This window comes from Protopterus annectens, chromosome 5.part0 (genome assembly GCF_019279795.1).
Source record: "Protopterus annectens isolate FY-2018-M chromosome 5.part0, PAN1.0, whole genome shotgun sequence".
NCBI classification, from domain to species: domain Eukaryota; kingdom Metazoa; phylum Chordata; order Ceratodontiformes; family Protopteridae; genus Protopterus; species Protopterus annectens.
The window spans coordinates 170,637,316-170,650,196 of record NC_056735.1 but is presented as its reverse complement, the minus strand read 5'-3'; the positions used below and the strand labels follow the sequence as shown (position 1 = coordinate 170,650,196).

At 41.8% G+C, this 12,881-nt stretch overlaps 1 protein-coding gene across 1 annotated transcript in view; it reads left to right on the top strand.

Annotated features, from left to right (window-relative positions):
* Positions 1 to 12,881, top strand: part of MED17 (mediator complex subunit 17) — a 717,849-nt gene that overhangs the window by 144,899 nt on the left and 560,069 nt on the right. The gene's annotated exons all lie outside the window — the stretch shown is intronic.

Sequence of the window (12,881 nt, the reverse complement as noted above, 5' to 3'; positions counted from 1 at the left end):
TCCGATGCAGAAGCAGCGTTGCAAGTGCCGTTCGGCGTTCTGAAATTTTTCGAATTCGGAGTTTCAGACGAGTCAAAGTTGGCTAAGTACCCGCTAGAATATTTTAGTTTTTCTTGCCTCAGTGGTTTACCGGATGTCAGAAAAAGTGAATAACTGTATTTCTTGTGGGAAACAGATACCGCATAGAGATTATCATACTTTGTGTATTCCTTGTTTAGGGCCTGAGCACGACGTTGTTGGGTGTCGCTTTTGTGCTAGATTCAATAAGCGCACTATTAAGAGAAGGTTAGATTGTGCCAGGTTAGTCTTCGGGAAGCGGTGCAATTATAATATGCCGCCGGATGCTCCGCCCGCTTCTTCGAAGAAGCGCAAGGATAAGGCAGCTAAGCCCAGGTTAGACGAGTCGTCCGTACCGGACGCCGGTTCTTTAGAGGTGTCGGTGGAGCTGGTGGTTCCACCGGAGGTTTCTCTGGAGTCCCAGGGGGAGACCTTGTTATTGCAAGATGTGGCCTCTCAGGAGGCAGGTCAGGCTGAAGGGGCTTCTCAGGTTACTGTACTGGCCTTCTCCTTCTGTTTCCAAGGCTTCTCCCAGAGGCAGGCCAGCTTTAGCTTCAGTTGGTGTCACTCCTAGTTCTTCAGGATCTATGCCCAAGAAGCATATGCTTAAAATGGCAGAAGATTTGATTACCTTGATTAGGGGTTCTTTGCCCCCTCCTGATAAGAGGCCTAGGGTGGAACCTGAGTTGGGGAGTTTTGAGCAGGCTTCAGATGTTTCAGAGTCTTCGGCTGAAGACTTGCAGGAGTACTCTCCTTATTCTGATTCTGATGTGGATGATTCTACTCCTTCTGCTTCTCCTCCTGAGGATTTTTCTTTTTCAGAGACTCTTCATTCCATGAGGGAGCATTTTAAGTGGGAAGGTCAGGACTTCTCTGATTCCAGGAAAAGGCTTAGGGAATTTTTGTTTCTACCCCAGCATAGACCTTTGGCTATACCTCCTGTTCTGGATGTTGTGGAGGATGTGTTTGCAGAGGCCTCTCTTAATCCTGATTCTTTGCCTCCTGCTCCTGTTAAGCCGGATAGGTATTATAGGGTGCCTGAAGCTCATAAGTATCTTTTTAAGAGTCCTAGGGCGGACCCAGAGACTATTAGTCAGGGGCCTAAGGGTGTTAAGGCTTCTGTTGTTAAAAATCCGGTTCCTCCAGATAAAGAGGCCAGGGCTTTGGATAGATGGGGAAAGAAAGTCTATACTTCTTCTACCCTTGCTATGAGGGCTCTGAATTGCCAGTTTCACATGTTGAAATACCAAAACTATCTACTGTCTCAATTGAAGTCTAAGGTAGATGCTCTGGCGGAAGGTATTGACTGTAAAGAGTTACAAGATTTGGTACATGTCTCTGAACAAGTGGGTAAGCATTCTTTGCAATGTGGTTTTGATGCTGTACAGGCCTCGCCTAGGGTGGCTGCCACTGGATCAGTTCTTCGCAGGCACGCCTGGCTAAGGGATCAGAATTTAGCTGACCATGTTAAGACAAGGATTTTAGATGCTCCTTTGCAATCTGATGTGTTATTTGGTTCACCTGTTGAGGCAGTCTTAAAGAAAATGGAAGATAAGGCTAAGTCTATGCAGACTGTTAAAGATTTTTTGCAGGTTCAGCCTCCAAAGTTTAGCAGAAATTGGCCTACCAAGGGGTGGACGTATCCTTCTTATGATTCCCAGTCTAGGGGTAGGTCTAGACGTGGTAGGGGCAGAGCTCAGGGCTCTTTCAGGCCTAGAACAGGGAGTTCTCCTGCACAGTCTTCGGGTGAGGGCAGGGGTCAGTCCTTTCGTAAACAGACCCAATGACCTACCTTTTCAGCTGCCAGAGCCTTCTCGTCTGGCAGCACCTTTGGGAGGAAGGTTGGCACTTTTCAAGGAAAATTGGAGTTTAATTACCCAAGACAGATGGGTATTGGATATCATACACCAAGGTTACAGGTTTTATTTCCATACCTTGCCTCCTTTCAAAGGCATGCCAGACGTTCCTCCTCAGCAAAGAATAGAGGCTCACAAACAGATTTCTCTGCTGCTCCAAATGGGAGCCATACAACCGGTCCCTATGTCAGAAGTGGGCCTAGGATTTTATTCTCGCCTGTTCCTAGTACCAAAAAGGGGAACACGTGGAGACCAATTTTGGATTTATCTATCCTCAACACTTATCTGGACATTCCCAAGTTCAAAATGTTGACGTTACAACAGCTTTTACCTCTGCTGGGCAAAGATCACTGGATGGTGACTCTGGATCTCAAGGAGGCTTACCTTCATGTTCCTATCAGGCTAAGTTGCAGGAAGTATCTACGCTTCGGGCTGGGACTTCTCATTATCAGTTCTCTGCATTGCCCTTTGGCTTATCTACTGCGCCCAGAGTGTTCACGAAGGTTCTGGCTCCAGTGATAGCTTTCTTCAGGCTAAGAGGAATACAGATCTATCCTTATTTGGACGATTGCCTGATTCTGGCTCAAGGAAAGGACGAACTTCTTCATCATCTACACTATGTGATAGCAGTGCTAAGATGCCTGGGGTATTCTGTGAACGAAATAAAGTCCAGTCTAGTACCCTCTCAGGACATGTGCTTTCTGGGTGTGAGACTGAATACAGCATCCCAGATGGCCTTTTGACCCCGGACAAACAAAAGAATCTTTCTCTTTACTTCCATCAATTGTCTCATCAGTCCAGGCTGACTGCAAGGACAGTCCTTTAAGCCTTGGGGTTCATGGCATCTTGTATTCTGGTGCTTCCCAATGCCAAACTGCATATGAGGAAGCTACAATGGTATCTCAAAAATGTATGGACACAGCACTGCCAAGATATGGACACTGTCATTCAGATAATACCTTGCATTCAAAAGGAATTTTGTGGTGGGCTCAGGAATGTCACCTAAACAAGGGACTCTCTGTGACCCGGCCAGAGGCGAGTCAGATTCTAACGACAGATGCCTCAGACAAAGCTTGGGGAGCTCATCTAAATGGAAAGTGGATACAAGACACGTGGCCTGCCAGACTTCTGCATCTACATATCAACCTGAAGGAGATGTTAGCAGTCCAATTTGCATTAATAGCTTTCAAGGATTTACTTCTTCCAGGGCAGGTGTTGATTCTAACAGACAACACAACTGTCATGTGGTACATCAACAAGCAAGGGGAACTCATTCTTATCCTCTGTGCAGACAAGCAATGATTTTGTGGGAGACTGCTCTCAGTTTAAAGCTAAATCTACAGGCAAGGTTTCTGCCGGGAGCACAGAACTCCTTAGCAGATGTGTTGAGCAGACAAATTATGGATCCCCACGAGTGGAAATTGGATCCTCATGTGTTTCAGAAATTGACAGTGTCATGGGGATCTCCAGACATAGATCTGTTCGCTTCTCCACTAAACTACCAGCTGCCAAAGTTTTGCACAAAAAGTTTTCATCCCACAGCTTGGAAAGTGGATGCTCTTTCCTTCAATTGGAGCAATCATCATGTGTATGCGTTTCCACCTCTGCCTCTCCTCCCAAAGGTACTTCTGAAGGTCAGACAGGACAAGCCAAAGATGATTTTAATAGCTCCAGATTGGCCTCGACAGCATTGGTACCCGCTACTGAGAAGTCTGGTACGGAGCCTCCATGGCCTTTACCTTCGATTCCTCACCTGCTGTCTCAGGAGAACAGTCATTTACTCAATGTCAAACTTCACTCTCTTCACCTGACAGCCTGGCATATTCTGTTTTAAACCCTGGAGGGTTTCAGCTTCCACAGCAAGTTTTGAATGTTATTTTGGAGGCCAGAAGGCCTAGTACAAGGAAAGTGTACGCAGATAAATGGAAGAGATTTTTATTTTGGAGTGCAACAAAAGCATTTGATGTTTCTAAGCCTAATTTAAGTGTGGCTCTTCAATATCTTACTGAGTTACTGGACAAAGGTTTGTCCTTCTCTTCTATTAAGATTCATGCTGCAGCAATTTCTGCTCACTATGATTGTGACCCACCATTGTTTTCTCATCCTTTGTTTAAGCAATTCCTTAGAGGGGCAAAGAATATAAGACCCCCACGGAGAGCTCCTACTCCTGCTTGGGATCTCAATTTTGTGTTGGAGAAACTCACTCTACAACCTTTTGAGCCTGCAGCTACTGCTGAGTTTAAATATTTATCATGGAAGACTGCTTTTTTGTTGGCCATTACCTCTGCGAGAAGGGTTTCTGAATTACAGGCCCTTATGGCAGTTGAGCCTTTCTTAATTTTCCATAAAGATAGGGTATCTTTGCATTACTAATCCTTCCTTTATGCCTAAAGTGGTTTCTAGTGTGGCTTTAAACCAAACTATTCATTTGCCTACCTTTTATGCAAACCCCAAAATAAAGGGGAAAAGATTTTGCACACTTTGGATATACACAGGCAGTTGCGATATTATTTGAGCAGAACTAAAGGGTTCAGGCAGTCTCAGCAGTTATTTGTTTCTTTTGCTTTGAGTTCTCAGGGCAAGCCTGTGTCAAAACAAACTATTTCTAAGTGGATTGGGTTGTGCATTGCTTTCTGTTATTCCCATCATGGCAAGGAGGTTCCAGCTGGGATTAGGCCTCATTCCACTAGGGCTACTGCCACTTCAACAGCCTTTTTAAGGGGGGTGGCAACTAAAGATATTTTGGAGGCAGCTACTTGGAGTTCAGTCCATACTTTCTCTAAGCATTATCACCTTCCACTTTACTCTAAATCTAGGGCTGGTTTTGCCACTGCTATTTTACAGGGCATTTTGGCAGCTCCTGCTTCTTTATAGTTGTGCCATCCTCCCTTACCTCTGCTTTGGGATTCTACCCAAGTGTAAGGACTGCAGCAATGTGAGATGAAGAACATAGTACAGTTTTGTACCTACCATAAATGTAGATGTTCGAAGATCCACATTGCTGCAGTCCAATTTACCCTCCCTCCTTCCCCTCTGTAGTTAGAGGCGGTTGTGTGGGTTGGATTGTAAATATTGTGTATATTGTATATATTGTACATATTATTAGTACTAGGGTGGTTGGTTGGTTGTTTTGTTGTCTTTGTGTTTTGACCTTTCTTGTTAGGGTCTTCTGACATCTGGGGCAAGAAAAGACTGAGGATATGACGTCGGTCATGCGCATTTGTACCCTGACGTCCTGATGTCAGTCTAATGCGCCTTGACCGACGTCAGCCTTATACTTTGATATTCGGGCCGACCGAGGACAGCGGACTACCCAAGTGTAAGGACTGCAGCAATGTGGATCTTCGAACATCTACATTTATGGTAGGTACAAAACTGTACTTTTTTCATGGTAACAATTCTTTGCATGACATTAACATATGCAGGAGACCTAGTGTCTTCAATTCACCTTTACATCCCTTGATCAACATCTTTGAAACAATGTGTGAGAAGGATATAAGAAATGTTGTAGGAGAGAATAGGGACAGATATGTTACAAACAACTTATCTCAGCAAGAGAGGGAACTATTGGGGGAGATTAGAAGTATGGAAAAAGTCAGAGTTATGAGACCTGACAAGGGTGGAGGCCTAGTGGGAATGGGTGTAAATGAATATGTCAGTAAAATGTTGTCAGCATTGTATAGTGACACTTATGAGGAAGTCTCAGTCATTGAAATGGATATTGCATATTGTAGAATAGCTCTTTTGTTGGAAGACTTGGTGTTGGATGACCAGATTACCCCTGGTGACTGTGACCTTCCTGAAGGTTTCTCACCCTAGGACCCCCACCATTTTTGATATACCAAATACACACAGATGTGTGAATGATCCCCCATTGAGGCATATCGTCGACACAAAGGCCTCAAAAACATTACCCTTGGCTAAATATGTAGAAGTGAATATAAAAGGTTTGGTATTTGAACTTAGTTATATATTCAAAGATTCATGGGACTTTTTGTTTAAAGTGTCAAATCAATTGTACTCAAATCAATTATTGTAAGTATCGCTGTATGTGATTTATATTCTGTGATACCTCATGTCGAAGGTCTTGAAATGTTTTGAGTTTTTGTGTAATCATCCAAGGGTTGATTATGACAAAGCATTGACGATTCTGACCTTGATGGAACTTGTTTTAGGTAATAATTTTATCGTTTTTGAAAATCAGCTATTCCACCAATTGACAATGGGTGCAATTTGTGCCCCAACCTTTGCTAATATAGTCTTAGCGAACTGGGAAAGTCAAAATGTTTTTAATTCTGAATTTAACAATTGTTAGACAATATACTGGCGATTTTTGGATGACATTGTCATCTTTTGGACAGCTGGGAGGGAAGGGTTGAATTAATTTGATGAATATTTGAATACTAGTACAACCTTTCTCAAATTTACAATGGAGGTAGATGAAGAAAGACTACATTATACCATCTTAAAAAATAGGGTACAAGGGAGATTTGATTTTAATTTATATAGAAAGCCTATCTACTCTAAAGTCCTACTCCATTATGATAGTTACCACCCAATACATCAAAAGAAGTCTCTGGTTAAAGGCCAGATGGGTGAGACTTGCCCACATGGTGAGTGATGACCATATGTTCATCGAACAGATTTTGAAGGAAATGTTATTGAATAGAGGGTATCCTATATCTTTCCTTGATGGAATTTTGAGTGAGGTTTTTAGGAAAAGACAAGAAGGTTTTTATGTGCCCTTGCTAGGTACTAATAATAATTTGTTGAATGAGAATACAGGGCTGAGCGGAAGAATGAAGAACATTAATTCTCAAAGAGCTTTAGTCTTACCTTACAACCTGCATTTTGAAGGTATAACGAATATTATTAACCACAATTGGAATATTTTTAGGGGAGACCGTGAGTATTTTGAAAAGGTTGGACATAACCCTGTGGTGGTATATAAAAAAAGATTTATGTTTCAAATCTGTACTTGAAAAATCGAGAATAGGAACACGGTTAGGACGTATGAGTAAGTGTGGCCACTGTAATCAAAGTAGATTTATCAAGGAAGGTGAAGAAATTTTGATTCCTAAGTGGGGAAGTATTAATACTGGTCAAAGGTTAAACTGTCAGTACTAATGTAGTTTACCTTGCTGTGTGTCAATAATATGCGTCATTTTACATAGGTAAGACCAAGAATAAATTTAAAAATAGGATATACCAACATCAGTATGACGTACAAAAAATGATGACAGGAACGCGTTAGCTAAGCACATTAATAAGAATTCAACACATTTATTCTTGTATTGAAAAAGTTTGTTTTGATCAAAGGGGAGGGCCACATGAATTACTGTTGGAATATAAAGAGCTGATATGACAGCTCAGAAGTAATGCCACGGAATTTCTTGGGCTGAATGAGTCTATTTCTGTCAGTAATGTCCTTAGACTTAAGGCAGAACTTATTTTTTCCTAAATCTGCTTACGTGTTTATTTAGATCAGTTGTTTGTACAAGTATAAAAGGTCACTTTTTATTGAAGTTTTTATGGACTTTTTATTAATTTGTAATGTTGTGGTTAGGCAAGGTGTTTTATGAATGAAACTAACAGTATTTATTTCTTTTAAAAATTGATTGGAGAAGTGTTTTCCATGTCGTGTGACTAATTTTACCTTTATATACCATTGCTCATTTAGTGTGAGTGTCCTGATGAAGTTGGATATTATTCTGACGAAAGCGCTAAACATTTAATAAACTGGAGTGTGTTTTTGACGTATACCGTTCATTTTTTGTTTGATTTTTTTCCCCTAACAGATTTGTTTTTCAATTGAATTGTACAAGTTATAGGTCACATTAAAGGTGGGAAAAGTTTTGAAATGATTTATTGTGGTCTCATCTTTTTATATCACAAAATCTGGCATTTTAATGGGTGTACACTTTTTATAGCCACTGTAAACCAGCTGTAGGAGTCAAGTCTAATACTGTAGTCAGACATTGTGGGTTCAGATACCACAAGTAACAAATATGTAGTAAAATCCTTTAAAAATGTTACATAATTTCAACAGAAGTGACTTAAACACCCTGCTTAATCTGCATAATTTGACCAAATTTATGTGCAGTATATGCACACCACAAGGATTACTTTGAGCAATTATTACTTTATAGCTCGTAGTTAAGTATTCTTAACTATAAAAGTAGAGATAAATACAGAACATTATTACAATAATAAAGTAGATCACAAATGATTGTATTAATTCTTTTTTTTCTTACCTGAACCCTTATCTCTCTTTTTTTATTTTTTCTGAGAGTCTTCAAAATGTTTCCATGTCATTCATCTCTGACAAATCGCAAAATGCATTACAGCACAGGGAGGTAGGCCAACCCCCATGGCTCAGGGTGTCCCTGTTCCATTGGCTGCTGCACTGATGTCTAGCACATCTGAGTCCCACCTGGCAGTACTGCCTCAACTGCCCCTGCAATACCTGGGCCCTCCACATCAGGTAGCACTACCCCAGCAGCTGGTGCTGTGGTATCCTCTGGGAGTACTGGCAGAGGTGAGGATTTTATCACCTGCCAGGAGTTGCCAGGCTTGGTGTATACGGTCATGTACAGCACCACTGGTGCACACCTATGCTGGCTAGAGAGGATGCTCTCTTTTATGGTCCATAGGAGAAGATGTCAAGCACTCCCAACAGTCAATAGAGTAAGAGGACCGTGATGACAGTCCTGTGGGTGAGGAATAGTCTCACTGTCCTCATGTTTGACAGGCTTGGGCATCTGTTATCCCCTCCCTAATCCCAATCATGGTGTCCCCCAACCGTCCTTGTGTATTTTCTTGTTTGTCCTGTTTGTTTGCAGTTGCTTCCTCACCTGCCCTACTTACCTGACCCAGAAATACCTACATCTCTTATCCAGTATTCCTCTCTTACTAAAGTTATAAAAAATAGGTACCTGTCCCACATGTCCCACAAAAAAAAAAAAAAAAAAAAAAGAAAAGAAAATTTTCCCATACATAGCACATCTTCTTGACACACTTGATTCAGTCCACTTGGCTATACAACATGATTGTGTTGTTGTCACCCCTCTTTGTTGTGGTGACAGTCCAAATTCAGGTAATATTCTGTACATATTTTCATTTTACACTGTTGAAGAAGTGAATAGCTATGGTTCTTTCCTACCTCACTCCTGCACATTCTTGTATTGCTTTCCCTTTATTCTTCCCCCTGCTTGCCCCCATTTAACCACTTTCATAAGTACCCCATTTTAACACCTTTAATCTGCTCAGTAAATAGAATCACATACTACACACACAAGTGAAAAAAAAATAATGTAGCCCATCACTTTTTGTCTTCTGTGTTTGCGCGGAGTTTGGCACCATGCACCAGTGTTGTGAGTGACTCTGAAATGCTCTTCAGTGGTGTGGTTACCTCTACACACTGCTTCTTAAACATGCTATGCTAAAGTAATACACAATGAATGTAGAATAAATAATTATTTCATTGCATTATAAATATTTGAAACTGTTCGATACACCTGGATTTGAACCCTGTATCAGCCGGGCTAACAAAATAAATCTGTCAGTGCATTTACATCTGCTGCCACAGAGTCATCTATGCAGTAGGTGTGTTTCTTACTCTCAGTACTATCCACACTGCTGACTGCCATGCCTCTCTGCTTAATGTGCTTATGCAGAGGTAAGCAAACCAATAAAACTGTCATATATAATTTTATCAGTGAAGCAGGGGCTTGCATTTGCTCCTTGCTTAACTACATGCAAATGGGGAAAGCAGTATAAATGTGTATCTCGCATGCACAAACACTTTGCAGTTGATCACACAAGCCAGCTTCTTGGCAGTGCACATTATGTTTACTGGCCATTTAGTCTTCATCTCATGAAAGTAATGTAAAAACACAAACATGTGTGTGTGTCTCTCTGTCTGGTCAGAGCAGCATAACTGTGTATCCTGCAGTCATCAGAACAATCCCATGGAGTACCTGTAGTCAGAACAATCCCATGGAGTACCAGTATTTTAACAATTGTACATATCTACACATCCATTTCATTCAGGCCTCCCAATATTTTGACAGTTGTACATGCCTACACATTCATTTCATTCAGGCCTCCCAACATCTTCTCTCCAACATCCTGTGATTATACTGGATGACATTAATTGTCCTGCAGCATTGTAAAAGTCTGACTTGTGCTGTGGTGCTTGTGTCAGATACCAAGTTCCCTAGTTAGTGTACTTAGGCAGGGGTTCTGTTCTCACTGCAGTCAACTGGTGTGTGTGTGTGTCTGTCTGTCTGTCTGTCTGTGTGTGTGTGTGTGTGTGTGTGTGTGTGTGTGTGTGTGTGTGTTCAGTTGGTTGACATTCAAGAGACCATTTTACACCTGCATGTGGGACACTGCTATTACCATCCTCTTCTCACCAGACATTGCGGAAGTCATCACTTGTAAAGTGTTGTCTAACACTCCCCAAGTCAGAGTTGTGCTGGGGGTGTTTGCATTAAATAGATTTCTCTAGTCTGTGTACTTTGTTAGGCAGGGTTTCTGTCCTCACTGCAGTCAGCTGGTATGTGTGTGTGCTTGTTCAGTTGGTTGACATTCAGGAGACCATTTTACACCTGCTTGTGGGACACTGTTATTACCATTCTCTTCTCTTCAGACTCCACTGATGTCCTCCTCTATGAAGTATTTTCCAACACTATATAAGATAGAATTATGCTGTGGTGCTTGTGTTAAGTAAACAGTTAAGTAAGGGTTCTGTTCTCACTACAGTCAACCATGTGTGCATTCAACAATCACTGTGGTGACAATTTTAGAACAATATGCAAATCCACAGCTATGTCTAACCCTCCTTCGAACATCTTCTTGTAGCATACAGTGATAGCATAATCCTATGTAACATGCACTCTGACAGCATTCAAGACAAACCTGTGCTGTGGCAGTAACATTATCTACTGTATTTGCAAGCTACTTTAGCTGTACACACAGGTAAGTGTTCTAATCTGACAGCAGGCAACTTGCTTGTCTATACATACAGCTTTCACTTTTGAGAAAATTTTACGCAGGGATATGACTTCACATCCATTCCCTACGTTCCTCCTAACCTGTTCTGCTGAGCATACAGTCATAATGTTATACTCCACAAAGTGCAGTGTGACAGTGTTACAGTCAGACATATGTGGTGTTGCTGCTGTGACATTGCATGACATTCATATTCTATGCGTACACAGGTGTAATGTTCAGATCAGACCCATGTACTGCTGTGTGTGTGTGTGTGTGTGTGTGTGTGTGTGTGTGTGTGTGTGTGTGTGTGTGTGTGTGTGTGTGTGTGTGGTGGTACAATTATGGTCATTGTATGATCTTTGGAATCGCTCTTCATTTCACTACCACTTGGGGTATCTTCCACGTAGCCCCATGCATCTTCCTATTTCCTCTAGCCACATGACATCCTTCCTGCAGAGGAGTAGAGGATGTCCAAATGTCACGTATACATTCACACATCATGAAGCATAGTCCTTCCATGAACCCCTGCAAGCCATCTCCAGACCACTGCATGTGTGATCACTAATTCTGTCAAGGTGTGGTGCACATGTTCCATATGGAGAGTGGCAGGATGTAATGCAGTCCAAGAAATATACACATACGTACAATAGTTTTACTATTCCATAATATGGATATAGAGATTTTTATTTACATGGTATAATACTGGCTAGGATTTCATGTGATGTTGGCTGTTAGCCTGATAATGTCCTATGATCATATGTTTAGTTGACATACCAGTGTTGCTGTCCTTGACATGTGCTGTATTGAAGTGTGAATGTACAGTATGGCTACAAGAGGGTATTACAATGCATGATGTGAGTTAATGTGTTGATGGCCATTGATACCATTGTATTACATGCTCCTTTTGTAACAGCTGTAGTAATATGCCCACTGGGAACTGTTGACATGGTATGATACAACTGTATATATGTTGTTGGCAAACACTGTATTGGGTTGCAAACTAGCTCACAGATAGAACCCACAGTGTGAAAGTAGCTGACTCCAGTTTGGTCCTGGGTCCTCTCCTGCTTGGTTTCTACTTCTCTGAAGTCCAGGCCAATGGAAGGGACTCTGGTTGACAAAGTTCACAGAAGATTGCAAGTTGGGAGCTATTATTAACTCCCCAAGTGATGTTGACATCCTGCAGAAAGGCCTCACTGAGACCAATGACTGGTGTCAAAACCATGGCCTTAAGCTCAATGCCAAATATGTGCCGTCATCCCCTTTGGGAAAAACTCGGTTCCCATGAATTACCACATTGATGGTATTCCACTGAACACAGAAGACGTAAGAGATCTGGGAACACAGGTTGACAGCAGCCTCTCTTTTGACCACCACATTGCCACTGTGGTCAGAAAGTCTTTCTATGTGGCACTTCTCATTATTAAAGGTTTTGCATCCAGGAAGAAATAGGTCATTGTCTCCCTCTACTCTTCCCTCATTAGGCCAGTCATCAAGTACAGTGCTCCATTTGGCATGTACCTCACCGAGACACCTGGAAAAACTGGAGAGGTTGCAAAAGTACCTCGCAAAGATGATCCTAGGCCTTAAACACTTGTCCTATATGGACAGACTCAAAAAAACTCCAACTATTCTGTGTCTCATATCGCCTACTTAGAGGTGATCTCTGCTTGACTTACAAAGCCATGTCTGACCCAGCTCAGTTAGAAATTATACATCTAAAGAAATCTTAATCCCTCTGCACCACACGCTTCAGAGACCTCAACCTTATTACCATAATCAACAGAACATGCTGGAGGAATAGGTTCATAATCCAAAGACTGCCCATACTATGAAATACGCTTCCCTTACATGTCAAACAGAGCACCTCACTGGCCCTCTTCAAGAGAAATCTTGATGAGTGGATGGGAAATATAAAATTCACCCCGGGGATCATGTCAGTGGCTCTACTCAACAGAGGCACCGGCAACTAAT